Source organism: Homalodisca vitripennis, chromosome 2 (genome assembly GCF_021130785.1).
Source record: "Homalodisca vitripennis isolate AUS2020 chromosome 2, UT_GWSS_2.1, whole genome shotgun sequence".
NCBI classification, from domain to species: domain Eukaryota; kingdom Metazoa; phylum Arthropoda; class Insecta; order Hemiptera; family Cicadellidae; genus Homalodisca; species Homalodisca vitripennis.
The window spans coordinates 112,536,933-112,556,646 of NC_060208.1; positions in this window are offsets into that span (position 1 = coordinate 112,536,933).

The window sequence follows — 19,714 nt, forward strand, 5'->3', positions numbered from 1 at the left end:
ATCTTTAGATGCTCTTTACCTTTCAGAATTTCGCCATGTCACCATATGTGTTTCATATTACTTATCGTATTATAGGTCTATAATTACTTAGAGGAAGTTTAAGAAAATACTTGTATATTGCGGCTAATTTTGATGTCGATCGAAATTATCAATGAAAATTAACCCAGTGTATTGCTAAATAGCGACACAATGGAGACGTCTAGCAGTCGAATAAACCTCGTCCACTAGTCTGCCACTCGACGAGACAATTCCTAGATGTAAGCAGAGAGTTCAAAATAATGAGTTACATTGTTGAACATTATTATAAAGGGGACGATAGAAGTAGCTAGTACTTGATTGATGTTTGATGGAGGCAGTCATAGAAATCAGCGATCTTTAAGAAGATAAATATTTAATTATGTAGTAACTGAAAAAATAAAGTGAATCTGGACTGAATGGTAAAACAAGCAACAGAAGATTTGTACTGAGGTTGCTCTAGTATATAGTAAAAACTATTTTAGTTTGCCAGAGTAAGATCACCTACCAGACTTCCTAACATGAAGTTGAAATGTTTCTTACGTGCTGTTTAGTGGAGGAGGTTTTCGCAGACGAAATTAGTTTGCTACACTTTTTCATCTCCTGCATATACAAATATCGATAGGTTTGTTAAAGGTTACATAAAGTAGGTTACACGTCCTTCGGACGTTCTTTAGCTTTCAGGATTCACCACGTAACCATGGCGTGTTTCGTAATATTATATTTTATGACTGCGATAAGATCGTTATCAGGTACAAACGGCTTCCCCCGACTGTACCGAGCATTATAACGTGAAGTTGATTAACCATCCGGAAGCACAAACGCTTGATGGGAGAGCTGACTTATCTAAAGTATTCCTTTGAACACCAAACTTCTATATCCGTTAGTAAGTTGTGAGACGGTAGCGTACTAGAACTCAACATCAAGTATCTCCGTTTATCTTTATTAAGTATTTTATTTTAATAGTAATCCCTTAAATCAAAATCCAATCTGAATATTTCCATTAAAATACCTTTAAGAGTTTTTTTAATAGGTTGATTTGGTTTAGTATTGAGGTATAAATTTAAAACTATTCAGTTTTTTCAGTACTCTTAAGGACACTAATGCGTTTGTAATTAGTTATGTGTCAGTAATAACATATATCATTTTTGTATAGATATATCATCTGTATGCGTATCAGTGGCGTAGCGAAGGGGGGGGGTCCAGGGGGTTCGGACCCCCTCCGAAATTTTAAGACATTAAAAAATAAAGCATGGAGCAGGAGAAAAAAGAAGAGTTATCGGGTCTTTTCTAGTATGTCCCCGCATTCTCTATTTTAATTTCTATAAGTTATATTACGTTACTAGAGCTACAAATGTAATTTCTAAAGGTAATTGAGGTTATGTTAAGTTAGGTTTTTGACACTAATTTGCAAAAACAAGTGAAAAAACGAGTTTATTAATTTGTACGAAAAAACACAAATTAGTAATGAAAGATGTTTAAATATAATATACTATTCTGGTGGCCAGAACGCTTTAATGTCCTCCAGGATTTGTTCGAACAAAATCTGTGTTTTGGTGGCGATATTTCCACAGAAACTCACACAAGTATGAGTCTAGCAAGTTGCGACTTGTACCGCATTCGTTCCTATTACGCCGTTTTGCCGACGCCCAGAGCTATTCGATTCTCTGTGTGTGTGCTCCTGTTGTAGGATCAACAAAATTTTCAAAATGGGTTAGATCACGCGACGCTTGCCCGCTGCGCAGCGCTTCGCGCTGTTTGCTCTTTTAGATAAAAAATTAACTCGAGCTTGCAAAGTCCAAGCCCAGATCAAGCGGCGCGCGTTTATCACTGATATTTAATTACGATCTTTGTGAATGCGGGGACATATTATAAAAGACCCGAGTTATCATTACACTTGTCTACAAACATTAAATTAATTTATTAAAGTGGCCGTTGTTAAAAATAGAGTTGTCCTTTCGTTTAAATCGTAAAGTATCAAAAATATACTTTTGGGCTCGGCCTTTCGGATAGTGTAGTGTAATCACGGTATTTCTATTGGGCGCGGTCACGTGACGTCGCAAAGTAACCTGAACAGTTTAAATTAGCGACCACTTCGTTCAAATTCGTCTTGGGGACGTAAAATGACTGCTTATAATTAAGTTACGACGTTGATTTTAGTGTCATTAAACTGTAGACGTGTATATAATTATCGAAAAAAATTTTAAAATCACTTTCGGATTTGATTTTTGTCTCGATAATTAAATAGGTAGTCAAGTACAGTTTAATGATAACAAAAAATCGTCGACCTAACTCAATCAAAAATACCACGTTTACCTCAATAACTGAAGTCCGAAGTAGTTGAAGTTCTAATCATTAGAGTTTTTTCCGGTGCATTTTCCGACCGTTAGTTTGATCTTTACCCGAGCAACGCTCGAAGTTTGCCCTCCTTTTCTAAAGGGTTTTCGGCCGTCAGTGGCTCAATGTCCCCGATGGGGTATTTCATTTTCTCCACAGAATATAGTTGTGTTAATTATACGCTTGAGTGAAGAGCTCTGTTTTGTTCTTTTTCTTTCTTATCCAGTGAATCCGACATCACTTTGGTGCCTTCTACTCGGCCAGAATCAAACTTCGTAGAGTTTCTGTAGCTACGAAGTTAATAGCTATACAAGAAAAATTTGTGGTACTAGAGTTGCTGTGAGAGTTGAATTTGTCTATTATATCTTTCCACTTTCTATAAGGCGTAGTTACTAAAAGCCCATAATTATTGGTATTTACCTTTTACCAGTGAACTCATTGGCAAAATAACACACAAAACGTCCCCCGGATCCCCCGGTTTCGGACCTCCCCCCCCCCCGAACGAAATTTCTGGCTACGCTACTGATGCGTATATACTATATAAATTAGTATATAATGTATGAATATGCAAAATATAAATGTTGGTATTTTAGTTGGCTGGAATTTGCATATTATCTCAAAATATCCCAATAATTTGTTACGGATTTTGAAAAGGTGGTATATCTGAAATATCGGAGTTCTTTACATCTGCTCTAATCCATACAGCTCTCAATATCCGGCAGTTTGAAATCAATTATTTGACAGGAGATTACCACGACATCCTAGTTCAGCGATTTGACCGGTTATTGATGATTGTCGACTATTCACTGGACTGCAGTGAAAAATTGGTTTGCTAATTGACCATTGTGAATCAAAATCGTTTATACTCTCTATTGTGTACACTTATTTTAAATAGATACAAATTTATACGCTATCTATACTCTTTTTTATATTATTGTATACGATAATATAGTTTTACTTATTTAAAAATATTCCCACGTGGTGATGCCTGAGCACAAGTCACCATTTACAATATATTTTGTTTGAGTTTTAAACCAGAAGAAATGTTAGAGATTTAAATTGAACCAAAAGAAAAACAAAATAGAATATATTTATGAATAGTAAACAAAACAAGGAAAGTCGTATGGATAAAAAAATATTAATGTTACAAAGTGTTTGAAGTAAATTTTGATGATAACGTCATAAGAATGACAATATACGAACCGTTGTATGAGATAATCTTAGACAAGCATATTCACCATATATAAATAATATATAGAGATTATTTACTATGAAAACAAAACAAATTAGCATCAATGAAAATAAACAAAGACATTAATTACTATAAGAAGCATTAGATGCCAAATTTGTAGTTACCGATTTTTCTTTAGAAATGTTGTGATGCTGTGTATTTTAGTGAGCCTCCTGAACAAATCAAGTAGTAAGGTTTTTGCGAAATGATTTTGAGTTACAATGTTACAGAGAGAATGTGTATATAAATAGTATAAACAATAAAATATTAAATATAAAATATAAAATTTATAAAGCACAGCATATCAAGGAAATAGCAAAACTAAAGAAATAGCTCTTAGTTTAACTTAAATTTTAATACTCATCAAGATAGAGTGCAATGATCTCTATCATGTATGTGGAGCTACCACCACAATATTTTTTGTGAGAACCCAATGCCAGTTTGCTGCTTTTTGTGAGTGAAGGCGTTTTCTCAGTTTTTTTAAGGTGTTTACGTAACAATTTTAGAAAAATTTTATAGGTTTCTTGTGTAACTCAAAACTTACCATGATTATACCAGGGTAAACTATAAATACAAACCTTCATCCTTAGAATCTATAGACTACGCAAGGCCAACTAAGTTACATACAATTAATTGTCACCTGTTACAGTATCTACAGTTTTAAGTCACACTTTACACGATCTTAACCATTTAATTGTATTTCTGTAAAGTGAAATAACACGAACTGCAGGCTAAAAATATCAAAAAAGCTGTAATATGCCAATTGCCAATATCACACAACTTTTGATAATTCATTGGAATGGTCATTTATAAAGACCTGCAACAATACTGATGGCTCATGCATTATTATAGTGTAGTACTTAGATATTTAATTTGGTCTTACTCCAAATTATAGTCTGAGGTACATAATAAAACCGTACCTGTCACACCATATTTGTATATTTCACTTTCGTGGTATTACCTATTAATATTAGAGAGAATTTCGCTGATCAATGGTTAAAAAGTTACCAACCTATGCCCTGGAGTTGTCTAAATGATTATTACATAACTGAAACGTTTGCAGAGCTTATTACGTTTAACTAAAGCCATCACTTTGGTATTAGTAAAGTGATAACATAGAGCAAAATTGGCGCTTAGACAAAAGCTACACATAACATCAAAGCGATACGGTCGAGTTATCTGCAGTACATTTCACCAAGCGTTTGACTCAGTAACACTACTTATTTAACACAAGAGTGAGTGAATTTAATTGGTTGTCAAAATATAGTTCATTATGTCAAACAATATTTGCCTGTAAGTATCTAGTCTTACAAACAACAACGTTACACAAAGTGCTTTAAATGTTTGATATCAAATACTGTATAAAGACAATTGATATATTTTTGTACGATTTACACTGATAATAATATTATTATTATCCCGAATACACGGGATAATATTAGTTGTACGATATATTAGTCTTTAAATTTGCACATCCCAAAAATAAAGATGTATTTATTTTAGGATTGGTTGAATAGATTTATTACGGTTCAAAGGACACACTCAATTCTCTAATTGTTTATATTAAAATATGCATATCAAACACCAATTGCAGTCAATGGCGACTACAAGAATGCATTACATAAACTTTATACTATTATTGTATCCACTAGCTCAAGTCATACAAGCAATTTTCAAATCCATCACTACTTTTGCCCGGATGTTTCAGATATAAACTACGCACCAGCAAAGGCGGACCACTGATTAGGAAATCACCTTGGGCATTTACTTTGGTAAAATTCAGAACCAAAGAGATCAAGGAGACGACAGTTTGTATGGAGAGGGGTAGTATTTTTTAGAATAATTAAACAATATTGTTCAGTTTAGTTATGCTAAGTGACTATTTAAATAAAAATAATTATTACTTATTAACATCTTGCATTTAGTTAAGTAGTTTGAACATCTTAAGCCTCCAATATCTTAACAATGGTAAATCCTGTCTGAAAATTACTGCCTTACATCTTGAGAGTATTATCTAATATAATCAGTCCAAGCTTGAAAGCTTACAAAGGCTTGGCACAATCTTTGTAACCGGAGCATTCAGGAGCAGTCCCTCAGCGACCCTCGAGGTGGCTTTAGGACTTCTACCTCTTGATGTTCATATAAAAGCTGAAGCGCGTAAGTCAGCTTATCGGCTGATGGTTGCTGGCTTGTGGAGGAATGGCGCGTCTAACGCGAGCCATGGCGCCATCACTGAAGCTGTAAACCCAAGCGCTATTCTCGAAATGGTCTCCGACACAATGAGAACGGAGTTCGTATTCAATAAGCCATTCTCTGTTGACTTCTACTCCAGAGATGAGTGGAAATCGCAAAATAACATCCCAACAATAAGAAAGAGCTTTGTCTGGTACACGGATGGCTCGCTTATTAAGGGTAGAACTGGATATGGAGTGTTTAGTCAATCCCCTAGAACTGCCCTTAGCGGCAGTTTGGGTCGGAACTGCTCCATATTTCAAGCCGAAATCTATGGTATCCTAGCCTGTGCCAACCTAGGCCTCACCAGAAGGTACCAGGAAATGAACATCTGTATAATGTCAGACAGTCAGGCAGCTCTTAAAGCTCTTGACTCCAACAGCATTTCATCCAAGCTTGTGTGGGAGTGCTTTAACACTCTCTGCAAGCTTGGATCACGCAACTGTGTGCGTCTTGGTTGGGTACCGGGCCACACAGGCATAGGTGGCAACGAATGCGCCGACAGGCTTGCCAAAAGCGGAGCAAGCATGCCATACACCGGTCCAGAACCGAGTTGTGTTATAAGCAAGTCAGCCGCTTATCAAAGTATAAACAAATGGTCCAGGAAGACACACCGCTTGCGGTGGCAGAGTCACCAAGGACAAGCACTCGGCAAAAGACTGCTTGCCGATTCTAGCTCCGGATTCACCAGATGGCTGATGGGGCTGGGGAGGGATCGGGTTAAGCAAGTGATTGCCTTGATCACTGGACACGGCCACTTCAGGAAACACCTAAACACTCTAGGTTTACGAAATGAGGACTCGGAGTGTAGACTCTGCAATAAGTCTGAAGAGACTGCAAAACACATAATACTGGACTGTGAGAGACTGGGAGCAAGGAGAAGGGCTCTTTTCGGTGATAAACAACCAGGCGACGAACCAGATGCTAGTATCGGGGAAAAGCTTTCTTAGCCTAATTAAGGGCACGAAGATAGGCTTACCCCTCTAACATCAAAGGGGCACACAATAAGCTCAGGTTGACGTGTGAGGATCTAGGAATCCACCCCAATATCCCAAAGGAAAAAAAAAAAATATATATAATCAGTGATTTTTGTTTCGATTTGAATAAAGATTTGTAGGTAATTATTGATTTAATTTTTATGTTATGTAGGCCTATGCAAAGTAAGATTTTTGTGTGTTATTATACACTAGTGTACGGTTAAAGAAATTTAATGGAAAAAATCAATATCTGAAGAAGGAATAAATATATTTATAAACTGATTGTGGCATCGTGTTCCATCCAAAAACTCCATGTGTCGACATCGCCTTTACTTTTTACAAAATTGAACAAAAGTGAATTATATTTCCGACGCCATTTTTGAGTTTGCCTTGTTGCCACGATCAATAAAATACGTCAAAAATTTTATAGTTATGGCCATTGTAATTTTCTTTGTTCTTAATAAGTTTTGTTCTGTAGTTGGTTTTTTTTATTCCTGACCAAGAAAATATATAACACAGATCAGAGAAGCTTACTTCTGTCAAAAAAGAACTAAGAAGGGTTTTATATCAGCCTTTAAATTTATAGTAAATGTTTTTAAATATTATAGAACATTTAGATCTAGAATTAGTACATTAGTTCAAAAGAATAGTCCAGCAAAATTTCATCTTGTTAACTGCTTCAAAGGGAGACTCCGGTGTCAAACCTTTTTATGTGTTAGGACAGTTTCTAAGGTAGATTAGTACTTACATAATCACTGAAATCTAAATCGGCGTTAAAACATATGGTTACTTAAAATTTACAAACTATAAATGAAAACAAATTGAAAATCAAAGCCACAGAATTGATCTTCAAGCTCTTATTATTGAATACAACACCACAGACGCATCCTAAAAACAACGAAGCAAAACAAACTCAATAACAGAGGATCGCCCTTCTTCTCCTCGGCCCACTCGATCTCTCGCGACTGCCACTTTAGACACCGTTGAGCTTCACTTATAGAGGATCTTCACGTATTGTTGGGACCCTTGAGACTCTACCAATTTATACAAATTGTTGGCGATAGGAAAGTGGTTCAATAGTTTGTTTTATGGAGGTCTAGTGTAGCGATGGGAAGTACTACAATAGTTTTATATTTTTTGTTCTCACATGGAATTTCCGTTTATAAACCTTACGTATAAGTATCATATTTTGACAAGTACCACCATTTGCTTTGAACATTTGTTACTGCGTTAGAAGGCCTATACGTAAATTACTATCCAAAGAACGATTTCAGAAATACGACTATCCTTTAATACTTTAGCTCGTAAGTACATGTCTAACTGAGAGCTAAATGTAATCTGATCATGGTTCAGTGATCTGAGAGTTTCTCAATTAAACAACGTTTATGGATCTTAAAAAGAAATCTAATTAATTTCACGGAGCGAGAGGCTCTTTAAACGCAATTGAACTTCCACCGATCAGAGTAATATTAATAAAACCAACAATGTGTGTTGAACTGTCTTATTAATGAAAACGTATATTGTGAATATTCTAAATTAATGAATTACCCTCGATCACTTCATGTTAAATTACATAAACTCGGTTTCATTCCAGTCTATCGGAGCGTTAACATTAAGTTGTTCTCTGACATTGCATTGTTACGTAAATTCGATTTGTAAAGAATCAAACTACTGTAAATATTTAATTAGTTGACTTTGTTCAAAACATAAAATGTAAGCTGGAAGATATATTTTCTATGGTCTTAAAACGCCCAAACCTGACGTTTGTGTTTGGTTGAAATAAATTTCGAAAACCTCGAGTATTAAAAGTAATTGTTTATATAGTTACTTAATGCACTGTTGAAAACTACCTAGTTGATAAATTAGTGTTAAATGTTATAAGGATGGTTTTTTTGTGATTTTAAAATTTGCATAACTTTCTTGACCAAAATGAAATCCTAAAAAGTCAAATTAAGCTACACAAATTATCAGGTAAACAATGTCAAAATACTGTTTTACTACTTGCACTTTTAGAAGTTACATTGTTTATACTAATTGTTTTTGTGACATGAAGGGATTCCGTTGAGGAGAAAGATTAATTTAGATTTAGAAGTAAAATAAAATATTTGTTTCACATTTTTTAATGTAACTCCATACAATTAGAAACACTTTCTATGTTTTATTGAAACATATAATGAATAATCTAATAGTATTCTACTTTTCTTCGCAATTTCATTTCAGTGATTTATAATGCATTTTTTTTATTTTTGCTTTTAATTTCAATTTGAAAGAGAAGAAGCTTTAAATTAGATCAGATCATCATAAGTAATTTAAAACAAAAATGTAAAAATAATACTAAAACGTCTTTGTTTAGGAAATAAACCAGATGATACCGAATTCTTAGACTATCTGAACGTCTAGTCTATAATACTCACGTAAGGTTTATAAAAATTAGTTTCATTTTAATTACATTTCAAATCATAATTTTTGGATTATACACACATTGGTAATATTTTTTTAACCATTCTTATACACAAATTTTGTGTATGTCCCGTTGTGAACTATTTAATGACCCTCTCAACTTCTGGGTTTTCCGAGGAAATACGCTTAACATTGATATTTGGAACAAATTATAAAATAATACATAGTTGTATAATAGTATACTAAATATGGTCTACAATCTAGTATTTGATCGTTTTATAAAGCACCCAAAAATCACTGAAAGCTATAAGCCATACTTCAATTAGTTATTACATAATAATTACTTTTCAACTAACATGAAAATTAAATACGAATATTTAGATATGTCAAAAATAACCTTCAAACAAAGAATAGATATGTCCAATAGAATTTTCTAAACAGTTTTATTCATTATGTGAATCAAACAAGTAAAAATAAGGGGCAATGTCCAGTTATATTTTTAACAGCGTTAGTGATTGCGGAGATGTTTATTTTGTTTTGTAATTAACCTCGCACAAACGTTACATAACAAAAAAGGAAGAGTAAAAAGTGCGCGAGTAATGGAACTCATTAGTGAGCTCCTTTCTTCCCCTCACAATATACTCTGGTTTCACAGCGCTTCAGGACACTCGGACTTCTGGAGCCAGGAGAGCTTCTACTTGTTTAATTGGTAATCTTGTTAGTCTTCAAGACGTGAGAAAATAAAGCGGTAAAGATTCCGTAGATGATGATGTATTATATAATTGATTTTCATCTTTCGCCACCACATTCTAGTAAAACTTCATGGAGTATTTATACTATTATTTTATGAGCTCAGTTATTTGTATTCTACATAAATGTTTCCTTATGTGTTTTTTTTGCCAGATACTCTACTGGTAGTGTAAGTATGTATGGTATTTATATCGACCACTGTATTAGACAAAACAACTCTGTATTAGTTAGACAAAATAACTAAGTAAGCATCCAATTGACCCTTTCACGTGACAATTACAAATGAAGCACTTTAATAAAAAAAACTATTCATTAAATTTGTGCATTTTAGATCTTGACGCTATACACACACAAACACACACAAACACACACACACACACACACACACACACACACACACACACACACACACACACACACACACAAATTATGCAAAAGAAAAATGTAGACACCAGTTTTGTTATGCAGGGTTAACTTTATTTAACAGGTTTATTACAGTATATGGTAATAGTGTATTTCTTGACTCTAAACCCAAATTTAAAATGAAAGCCGTGCAGTTTGTATTAAACCTTGGTCCTTGATAATTTATTTCTATTTGTTATATTTATTAAAATACTTTATTTATTTCTTGCATGCTTATCACACCTTATGTTATATTATGCCTGTTAATGATTTCTATGTTGTATTTATTATTGTTATTGCTGTTGTTATTAATTTGTTATTGTTAATTATTTATTATTGTTATTTATTTATTTATTGGCTGTTTTTAATTTACACTCATGTACACAAATGTACTCAATATTGTTGTTTACTTTTGTCACTCATATTTATTGTTATATTTGTTAATATCTAGTCTATCTGTGACTTATGAGTAGCATCTATTTATTACAAATTATTAGTTCGCATTGTGATTGGTTTGCCAACATAGAGGACTAAATATTTTTGACTTGTAAGCTGCATTCCCGCACGCGCCTTGCAAGGTGCCTTGGGGTAGTATATAAATGTAACATGTCTTTTTCTGAATAAACGAGTTTGAACTTGAACTTGAACACACACACACACACACACACACACACACACACACACACACACACACACACACACACACACACACACACCACACACACATATTAGATAGTTTTTATCGTGAAGTATTTTCACTGTTCATTTTTTACATACTTACCCGGATTATGATCGAACACCTGAAGAAGGTTTTATATACCAATTCTCGAAAACGTTGTGCTTCTGTTCTTGCAGCTCAAAACTAGAGGAAATATTCGGAGTCCTGTTGTACTTTTAAATATTTCATCGTTAATAACGAACATTAAACAAATAACTGAAACAAAAGGAATGGATTGCCAAACCACTAATTCTGTGTGTAAAGCTAACTAGTGTCATAAAGATAAGACTGAACTTTACAACCAGAATTTACTCTAAATTAGTGTTCTTTCTAAAAGATAATTTTATTCAAGGAATAAGGTCAGGGGAAATCCAAAACCCGAAATTTCTATTATATTGCCGACACCAATGTTTGCCTTGTGGCCACGATCAAGAAAATACATCAAAAATTGATATTTATGGCCGTTGTAAATTATTTTGCTCTTAGTATGTTTTGCTCCATACTTTTTCTTGTTTCCCGATCAAGAAAAAAAATATCATAAACCAGAGAAGCCCACTTTTGTAAAAAGTGAACTAAGATGGGTTTTATATCAGTCTTTAAACGTATAGTAAAGGTTAGGAAATAACATTGTCTTTTAGATCTAATAATTAATATTTGATACAAATTTACAGTTAAAGTACTTTCTGTAGTTCAGTTTGAATTAGTGTTTAGTTTTTATTAAGTGCGTGTTTTAGAGTTAGTGTGCATGTAATAGACTCACAACATTGATGTGGTTCCTGACTTGTGCGTGCCACAACGCTCTGGTATGTTTTTTTTTTACTTTAACCTAGGTTTTAGTTATGCATTAGTTTAGTTATTTACCTGAAGAAAAGATCAGATTGCAGATCACGAAACGTAGTGTTACTAATTGTATTGTATCACTGAAAGATGGCAAATGTCTGGAAAATCCTGTTCCCTTAAAAATCCTTCCATCGCCAAAGAAAACTTCAAACAAAGAATACTATCACTATAAACCAACCAGTATATGAGAACGTGACAAGTATAATAGATTACCTTTTATAGTATTTACAAATCAACTTCGACCTGTTCTCCGTTGAAGGTTCGCTATCAACTTGTATGTAACATAAGATGTGTTAGGTTTCAGTGTATATTCGGTACAAATAAAATAGTACTTCACTCTAGAAAAAGTAATGGCTGTCAAATGTCTCTATTAACTATTACTTGTCATGTGCCAGTTATATCTTTGCAACATTTCTTTACATGCACAGCTAATGTAGATTAAATATGTTATAAGAAAGTCCACAAAATAATACAAATATCAATAACTGGGGTACTTAGATATCTCATGTATAAAAACTAGCATTAGTATTTTAATTGTATTTTATCAAAATATTTGTTTTCAATGTGTAAGTTTATTGTTTATACTAATGGGAATAATCAGTTTGTCATATATAAATTGCAGGCATTGTTCTAGCAAACAGGTAATACATTCACCTCAGGGAACGAATCGACGCAAGCCACTATCAGAAACACGGCAAGTCAATCAAGCTCCAGACTTGTTAACGATCTCTCCTGATGCTAGATCCGCTGCTCTTCAAATCTACGGTAGTATTAAATGTTCAAGTAGTAATAAATAAGTGAAGTTGTTCGGTGTTTATTTTTTTCAATCAATGTACAAGTGTATACTTAATAAAAATATTGCACACTAGTAGTCAGTAAAATCGGCCCGTTCCTCTTTCTACGATGATTCCATGCTTACAGCATGTTAACTACGCGTTGATGAGGTACAATTCTCTTGGTATGGATGGCCTATGCTACTGAGTATTAATTTAGTCATTGTGGGTGTTTCATCGTATCTGAGAATACGCACTTTGGCAGTAAGCCTTGATGCTGTCCTCCATACTCGTAAGATATCTTACGTCGGGGCGATATAAAAATATGCTGCATTAACGTTATTTTGTGTTAATAGAAAAATTTCTAGGAAGAGATCATAGTTTCTATAACATTATAAAGCCACTCATGCAATAATGATGACAGAAGGATTGTTGGTGTATTACCGGACGTCGCAAAGGCATTTGGCAAGATCAGCAGGCTTAATATTATTGTGTATTAGGCTACTTACAAAGCTATAAAACATAGAGAGAAGAAGTGGAGTAGCCTGTGAGTTGTTTACAATTTATTTAGTTGAGAGGATGCTGACAGCAGATGGTATATGGGGTATCGTGTGCGGCAAGTACACGGTCATTGCGTTAAATTGTTGAAGATACACCAGTGGTTTCAATCGCTTGACTTAGGAAAGATAAGTTTTTAAAACCAACAGGGAATTACTATATATAATTGTTTGCGTATAAATGTATACTGAAAATAAAAAAAAAAACTGTGTAGCTGCCATATTCTCAGTAAGTTTGATGTAAAGTCAAGTCCGGATTTCAGGCTGCTATTATACGAGTATGGAGACAGCATCAAGGCTTACTGCCAAAGTGCGTATTCTCAGATACGATGAAACACCCACAATGACTAAATTAATACTCAGTAGCATAGGCCATCCATACCAAGAGAATTGTACCTCATCAACGCGTAGTTAACATGCTGTAAGCATGGAATCATCGTAGAAAGAGGAACGGCCGATTTTACTGACTACTAGTGTGCAATATTTTTATTAAGTATACACTTGTACATTGATTGAAAAAATAAACACCGAACAACTTCACTTATTTATTACTACTTGAACATTTAATACTACCGTAGATTTGAAGAGCAGCGGATCTAGCATCAGGAGAGATCGTTAACAAGTCTGGAGCTTGATTGACTTGCCGTGTTTCTGATAGTGGCTTGCGTCGATTCGTTCCCTGAGGTGAATGTATTACCTGTTTGCTAGAACAATGCCTGCAATTTATATATGACAAACTGATTATTCCCATTAGTATAAACAATAAACTTACACATTGAAAACAAATATTTTGATAAAATACAATTAAAATACTAATGCTAGTTTTTATACATGAGATATCTAAGTACCCCAGTTATTGATATTTGTATTATTTTGTGGACTTTCTTATAACATATTTAATCTACATTAGCTGTGCATGTAAAGAAATGTTGCAAAGATATAACTGGCACATGACAAGTAATAGTTAATAGAGACATTTGACAGCCATTACTTTTTCTAGAGTGAAGTACTATTTTATTTGTACCGAATATACACTGAACCTAACACATCTTATGTTACATACAAGTTGATAGCGAACCTTCAACGGAGAACAGGTCGAAGTTGATTTGTAAATACTATAAAAGGTAATCTATTATACTTGTCACGTTCTCATATACTGGTTGGTTATAGTGATAGTATTCTTTGTTTGAAGTTTTCTTTGGCGATGGAAGGATTTTTAAGGGAACAGGATTTTCCAGACATTTGCCATCTTTCAGTGATACAATACAATTAGTAACACTACGTTTTCGTGATCTGCAATCTGATCTTTTCTTCAGGTAAATAACTAAACTAATGCATAACTAAAACCTAGGTTAAAGTAAAAAAAAAACATACCAGAGCGTTGTGGCACGCACAAGTCAGGAACCACATCAATGTTGTGAGTCTATTACATGCACACTAACTCTAAAACACGCACTTAATAAAAACTAAACACTAATTCAAACTGAACTACAGAAAGTACTTTAACTGTAAATTTGTATCAAATATTAATTATTAGATCTAAAAGACAATGTTATTTCCTAACCTTTACTATACGTTTTAAAGACTGATATAAAACCCATCTTAGTTCACTTTTTTACAAAAGTGGGCTTCTCTGGTTTATGATATTTTTTTTCTTGATCGGGAAACAAGAAAGAAAAAGTATGGAGCAAAACATACTAAGAGCAAAATAATTTACAACGGCCATAAATATCAATTTTTTGATGTATTTTCTTGATCGTGGCCACAAGGCAAACATTGGTGTCGGCAATATAATAGAAATTTCGGGTTTTGGATTTCCCCTGACCTTATTCCTTGAATAAAATTATCTTTTAGAAAGAACACTAATTTAGAGTAAATTCTGGTTGTAAAGTTCAGTCTTATCTTTATGACACTAGTTAGCTTTACACACAGAATTAGTGGTTTGGCAATCCATTCCTTTTGTTTCAGTTATTTGTTTAATGTTCGTTATTAACGATGAAATATTTAAAAGTACAACAGGACTCCGAATATTTCCTCTAGTTTTGAGCTGCAAGAACAGAAGCACAACGTTTCGAGAATTGGTATATAAAACCTTCTTCAGGTGTTCGATCATAATCCGGGTAAGTATGTAAAAAATGAACAGTGAAAATACTTCACGATAAAAACTATCTAATATGTGTGTGTGTGTGTGTGTGTGTGTGTGTGTGTGTGTGTGTGTGTGTGTGTGTGTGTGTGTGTGTGTGTGTGTGTGTTCAAGTTCAAGTTCAAACTCGTTTATTCAGAAAAAGACATGTTACATTTATATACTACCCCAAGGCACCTTGCAAGGCGCGTGCGGGAATGCAGCTTACAAGTCAAAAATATTTAGTCTCTATGTTGGCAAACCAATCACAATGCGAACTAATAATTTGTAATAAATAGATGCTACTCATAAGTCACAGATAGACTAGATATTAACAAATATAACAATAAATATGAGTGACAAAAGTAAACAACAATATTGAGTACATTTGTGTACATGAGTGTAAATTAAAAACAGCCAATAAATAAATAAATAACAATAATAAATAATTAACAATAACAAATTAATAACAACAGCAATAACAATAATAAATACAACATAGAAATCATTAACAGGCATAATATAACATAAGGTGTGATAAGCATGCAAGAAATAAATAAAGTATTTTAATAAATATAACAAATAGAAATAAATTATCAAGGACCAAGGTTTAATACAAACTGCACGGCTTTCATTTTAAATTTGGGTTTAGAGTCAAGAAATACACTATTACCATATACTGTAATAAACCTGTTAAATAAAGTTAACCCTGCATAACAAAACTGGTGTCTACATTTTTCTTTTGCATAATTTGTGTGTGTGTGTGTGTGTGTGTGTGTGTGTGTGTGTGTGTGTGTGTGTGTGTGTGTTTGTGTGTGTTTGTGTGTGTATAGCGTCAAGATCTAAAATGCACAAATTTAATGAATAGTTTTTTTTATTAAAGTGCTTCATTTGTAATTGTCACGTGAAAGGGTCAATTGGATGCTTACTTAGTTATTTTGTCTAACTAATACAGAGTTGTTTTGTCTAATACAGTGGTCGATATAAATACCATACATACTTACACTACCAGTAGAGTATCTGGCAAAAAAAACACATAAGGAAACATTTATGTAGAATACAAATAACTGAGCTCATAAAATAATAGTATAAATACTCCATGAAGTTTTACTAGAATGTGGTGGCGAAAGATGAAAATCAATTATATAATACATCATCATCTACGGAATCTTTACCGCTTTATTTTCTCACGTCTTGAAGACTAACAAGATTACCAATTAAACAAGTAGAAGCTCTCCTGGCTCCAGAAGTCCGAGTGTCCTGAAGCGCTGTGAAACCAGAGTATATTGTGAGGGGAAGAAAGGAGCTCACTAATGAGTTCCATTACTCGCGCACTTTTTACTCTTCCTTTTTTGTTATGTAATGTTTGTGCGAGGTTAATTACAAAACAAAATAAACATCTCCGCAATCACTAACGCTGTTAAAAATATAACTGGACATTGCCCCTTATTTTTACTTGTTTGATTCACATAATGAATAAAACTGTTTAGAAAATTCTATTGGACATATCTATTCTTTGTTTGAAGGTTATTTTTGACATATCTAAATATTCGTATTTAATTTTCATGTTAGTTGAAAAGTAATTATTATGTAATAACTAATTGAAGTATGGCTTATAGCTTTCAGTGATTTTTGGGTGCTTTATAAAACGATCAAATACTAGATTGTAGACCATATTTAGTATACTATTATACAACTATGTATTATTTTATAATTTGTTCCAAATATCAATGTTAAGCGTATTTCCTCGGAAAACCCAGAAGTTGAGAGGGTCATTAAATAGTTCACAACGGGACATACACAAAATTTGTGTATAAGAATGGTTTAAAAAAATATTACCAATGTGTGTATAATCCAAAAATTATGATTTGAAATGTAATTAAAATGAAACTAATTTTTATAAACCTTACGTGAGTATTATAGACTAGACGTTCAGATAGTCTAAGAATTCGGTATCATCTGGTTTATTTCCTAAACAAAGACGTTTTAGTATTATTTTTACATTTTTGTTTTAAATTACTTATGATGATCTGATCTAATTTAAAGCTTCTTCTCTTTCAAATTGAAATTCAAAGCAAAAATAAAAAAAAAAAAATGCATTATAAATCACTGAAATGAAATTGCGAAGAAAAGTAGAATATTATTAGATTATTCATTATATGTTTCAATAAAACATAGAAAGTGTTTCTAATTGTATGGAGTTACATTAAAAAATGTGAAACAAATATTTTATTTTACTTCTAAATCTAAATTAATCTTTCTCCTCAACGGAATCCCTTCATGTCACAAAAACAATTAGTATAAACAATGTAACTTCTAAAAGTGCAAGTAGTAAAACAGTATTTTGACATTGTTTACCTGATAATTTGTGTAGCTTAATTTGACTTTTTAGGATTTCATTTTGATCAAGAAAGTTATGCAAATTTTAAAATCACAAAAAAACCATCCTTATAACATTTAACACTAATTTATCAACTAGGTAGTTTTCAACAGTGCATTAAGTAACTATATAAACAATTACTTTTAATACTCGAGGTTTTTGAAATTTACTTCAACCAAACACAAACGTCAGGTTTGGGCGTTTTAAAACCATAGAAAATATATCTTCCAGCTTACATTTTATGTTTTGAACAAAGTCATCTAATTAAATATTTACAGTAGATTGATTCTTTACAAATCGAATTTACGTAACAATGCAATGTCAGAGAACAACTTAATGTTAACGCTCCGATAGACTGGAATGAAAACCGAGTTTATGTAATTTAACATGAAGTGATCGAGGGTAATTCCTTAATTTAGAATATTCACAATATACGTTTCATTAATAAGACAGTTCAACACACATTGTTGGTTTTATTAATATTACTCTGATCGGTGGAAGTTCAATTGCGTTTAAAGAGCCTCTCGCTCCGTGAAATTAATTAGATTTATTTTTAAGATCCATAAACGTTGTTTAATTGAGAAACTCTCAGATCACTGAACCATGATCAGATTACATTTAGCTCTCAGTTAGACGTGTACTTACGAGCTGAAGTATTAAAGGATAGTCGTATTTCTGAAATCGTTCTTTGGATAGTAATTTACGTATAGGCCTTCTAACGCAGTAACAAATGTTCAAAACAAATGGTTGTACTTGTCAAAATATGATACTTATACGTAAGGTTTATAAACGGAAATTCCATGTGAGAACAAAAAATATAAAACTATTGTAGTACTTCCCATCGCTACACTAGACCTCCATAAAACAAACTATTGAACCACTTTCCTATCGCCAACAATTTGTATAAATTGGTAGAGTCTCAAGGGTCCCAACAATACGTGAAGATCCTCTATAAGCGAAGCTCAACGGTGTCTAAAGTGGCAGTCGCGAGAGATCGAGTGGGCCGAGGAGAAGAAGGGCGATCCTCTGTTATTGAGTTTGTTTTGCTTCGTTGTTTTTAGGATGCGTCTGTGGTGTTGTATTCAATAATAAGAGCTTGAAGATCAATTCTGTGGCTTTGATTTTTAATTTGTTTTCATTTATAGTTTGTAAATTTTAAGTAACCATATGTTTTAACGCCGATTTAGATTTCAGTGATTATGCAAGTACTAATCTACCTTAGAAACTGTCCTAACACATAAAAAGGTTTGACACCGGAATCTCCCTTTGAAGCAGTTAACAAGATGAAATTTTGCTGGACTATTCTTTTGAACTAATGTACTAATTCCAGATCTAAATGTTCTATAATATTTAAAAACCTTTACTATAAATTTAAAGGCTGATATAAAACCCTTCTTAGTTCTTTTTTGACACAAGTAAGCTTCTCTGATCTGTGTTATATATTTTCTTGGTCAGGAATAAAAAAAACCAACTACAGAAACAAAACATATTAAGAACAAAGAAAATTACAATGGCCATAACTATAAAATTTTTGACGTATTTTATTGATCGTGGCAACAAGGCAAACTCAAAATTGGCGTCGGAAATATAATTCACTTTTGTTCAATTTTGTAAAAATTAAAGGCGATGTCGACACATGGAGTTTTTGGATGGAACGCGATGTTACAATCAGTTTCTAAATATATTTATTCCTTCTTCAGATATTGATTTTTTTCATTAAATTTCTTTAACCGTACACTAGTGTATAATAACACACAAAAACCTTACTTTGCATAGGCCTACATAACATAAAAATTAAATCAATAATTACCTACAAATCTTTATTCAAATCGAAACAAAAATCACTGATTGTATTAGATAATACTCTCAAGATGTAAGGCAGTAATTTTCAGACAGGATTTACCATTGTTAAGATATTGGAGGCTACTATGTTCAAACTACTTAACTAAATGCAAGATGTTAATAAGTAATAATTATTTT